Raw genomic sequence first — 4,173 nt, forward strand, 5'->3', positions numbered from 1 at the left:
GTCATTAATGTTTCATAGAGACATCAGTGATACTGGCCTTCATTCATAAAAACATGACAATACTACACATATTTAAAATATACTGTCAATAAATAGTTTCTACATTAATTTGGAGAGTAACTGAAAGTATTACAATATCAAAACATTAAAAACATATTAATCATGATTTATTACAGAAATTACAGATTTAATTAGTTTTTTTTTTAATCGATTTCCAGCACTTCCTAAAACTCACTCAACCTCTGCAGTTTCAGATGTTTATTCAAGAGCTTTTGTTTGTGAACAGACTGAGAATCCATTGCTTTATTCATTTATTGTGGATATTTAAAATGCTTTCCATTTTCAGTGTTAAATATTCTTTAGAAAAATAAAAGTGTATTGATCTTTGAAAAGGTGTTCCTGCATTATTATGCCATTATCATTATTTTAGATGAAAATGATCTCAGAACGACAATAGTTTGTTTATCGCAATCATTTCTTGGCCAATTTATGGTCCAGCAGAATGTGTTATTGTGACAGGCCTGTAGATATGTAAACGGTATATTTGTGTATAAAGTTCTCCGCTGTTTATCAGGCAATAACTGCGTCTGCTCGGAGGTCAGAGGAGGCAGATGCTCATGAATAACCAGAGAATTAAAGATGCGTGAACTTATTAATTACAAGTTTGAAATCCTCTTCTGTTTACAAGGTTATGGTGTGTTTGTGTTTTCCGCTCGGACAGACCTGTCATGCTGAGATGTGTTTGCCCTCCAGGTGGCCGGACACACACACACACACACACACACACACACACACACACACACACACACACACACACACACACACACACACACACACACACACACACACACACACACACACACACCTGTTTCCTCTGGAACTGATGTGTAACTTCAGCAACAGCTCCTGAAAGTGTTGAAATCTCCAGCCCTCGTCAGTTCTGTGACCTCTGCACTCTGACCTTTTCAGTGGGGTCAGGCGTTTGTGACAGTAGAACTGAACTGCACTTTCTACACTCGTCACACACTCAAGTCCACTTTATTTGTGTAGCGCTTTAAACAAGGCCGATTGTTTTAAAGAACAAGAACTGGAGCTGCTGCGTTTTGGACCAGCTGGAGTTTGTTTATTAGGCGAGCAGGGCAACCACCCAGTAGAGCATTACAATAATCTACAGCTCATGAACATTACAATAATCTACAGCTCATCAACATTACAATAATCTACAGCTCATGAACATTACAATAATCTACAGCTCATCAACATTACAATAATCTACAGCTCATCAACATTACAATAATCTACAGCTCATCAACATTACAATAATCTACAGCTCATCAACATTACAATAATCTACAGCTCATCAACATTACAATAATCTACAGCTCATCAACATTACAATAATCTACAGCTGATCAACATTACAATAATCTACAGCTCATGAACATTACAATAATCTACAGCTCATCAACATTACAATAATCTACAGCTCATCAACATTACAATAATCTACAGCTCATCAACATTACAATAATCTACAGCTCATGAACATTACAATAATCTACAGCTCATCAACATTACAATAATCTACAGCTCATCATCATTACAATAATCTACAGCTCATCAACATTACAATAATCTACAGCTCATCAACATTACAATAATCTACAGCTCATGAACATTACAATAATCTACAGCTCATCAACATTACAATAACCTACAGCTCATGAACATTACAATAATCTACAGCTCATCAACATTACAATAATCTACAGCTCATCAACATTACAATAATCTACAGCTCATGAACATTACAATAATCTACAGCTCATCAACATTACAATAATCTACAGCTCATCAACATTACAATAATCTACAGCTCATGAACATTACAATAATCTACAGCTCATGAACATTACAATAATCTACAGCTCATCAACATTACAATAATCTACAGCTCATCAACATTACAATAATCTACAGCTCATCAACATTACAATAATCTACAGCTCATGAACATTACAATAATCTACAGCTCATCAACATTACAATAATCTACAGCTCATCAACATTACAATAATCTACAGCTCATCAACATTACAATAATCTACAGCTCATGAACATTACAATAATCTACAGCTCATCAACATTACAATAATCTACAGCTCATGAACATTACAATAATCTACAGCTCATCAACATTACAATAATCTACAGCTCATGAACATTACAATAATCTACAGCTCATCAACATTACAATAATCTACAGCTCATCAACATTACAATAATCTACAGCTCATCAACATTACAATAATCTACAGCTCATCAACATTACAATAATCTACAGCTCATGAACATTACAATAATCTACAGCTCATCAACATTACAATAATCTACAGCTCATCAACATTACAATAATCTACAGCTCATCAACATTACAATAATCTACAGCTCATCAACATTACAATAATCTACAGCTCATCAACATTACAATAATCTACAGCTCATCATCATTACAATAATCTACAGCTCATCAACATTACAATAATCTACAGCTCATCAACATTACAATAATCTACAGCTCATCAACATTACAATAATCTACAGCTCATCAACATTACAATAATCTACAGCTCATCAGCATTACAATAATCTACAGCTCATCAACATTACAATAATCTACAGCTCATCAACATTACAATAATCTACAGCTCATCAACATTACAATAATCTACAGCTCATCATCATTACAATAATCTACAGCTCATCAACATTACAATAATCTACAGCTCATCATCATTACAATAATCTACAGCTCATCAACATTACAATAATCTACAGCTCATGAACATTACAATAATCTACAGCTCATGAACATTACAATAATCTACAGCTCATGAACATTACAATAATCTACAGCTCATCAACATTACAATAATCTACAGCTCATCAACATTACAATAATCTACAGCTCATCAACATTACAATAATCTACAGCTCATCAACATTACAATAATCTACAGCTCATGAACATTACAATAATCTACAGCTCATCAACAATACAATAATCTACAGCTCATCAACATTACAATAATCTACAGCTCATCAACATTACAATAATCTACAGCTCATCAACATTACAATAATCTACAGCTCATCATCATTACAATAATCTACAGCTCATCATCATTACAATAATCTACAGCTCATCATCATTACAATAATCTACAGCTCATCATCATTACAATAATCTACAGCTCATCAACATTACAATAATCTACAGCTCATCAACATTACAATAATCTACAGCTCATCATCATTACAATAATCTACAGCTCATCATCATTACAATAATCTACAGCTCATCAACATTACAATAATCTACAGCTCATCAACATTACAATGATCTACAGCTCATCAACATTACAATAATCTACAGCTCATGAACATTACAATAATCTACAGCTCATCAACATTACAATAATCTACAGCTCATCAACATTACAATAATCTACAGCTCATGAACATTACAATAATCTACAGCTCATGAACATTACAATAATCTACAGCTCATGAACATTACAATAATCTACAGCTCATGAACATTACAATAATCTACAGCTCATCATCATTACAATAATCTACAGCTCATGAACATTACAATAATCTACAGCTCATCATCATTACAATAATCTACAGCTCATGAACATTACAATAATCTACAGCTCATCATCATTACAATAATCTACAGCTCATGAACATTACAATAATCTACAGCTCATGAACATTACAATAATCTACAGCTCATGAACATTACAATAATCTACAGCTCATCAACATTACAATAATCTACAGCTCATGAACATTACAATAATCTACAGCTCATGATCATTACAATAATCTACAGCTCATCATCATTACAATAATCTACAGCTCATGAACATTACAATAATCTACAGCTCATGAACATTACAATAATCTACAGCTCATGAACATTACAATAATCTACAGCTCATGAACATTACAATAATCTACAGCTCATGAACATTACAATAATCTACAGCTCATGAACATTACAATAATCTACAGCTCATGAACATTACAATAATCTACAGCTCATCAACATTACAATAATCTACAGCTCATCAACATTACAATAATCTACAGCTCATCAAC

The sequence above is a fragment of the Gobio gobio genome, assembly GCF_949357685.1.
Source record: "Gobio gobio genome assembly, chromosome: 19".
In the NCBI taxonomy this organism is placed as follows: Eukaryota; Metazoa; Chordata; class Actinopteri; order Cypriniformes; family Gobionidae; genus Gobio; species Gobio gobio.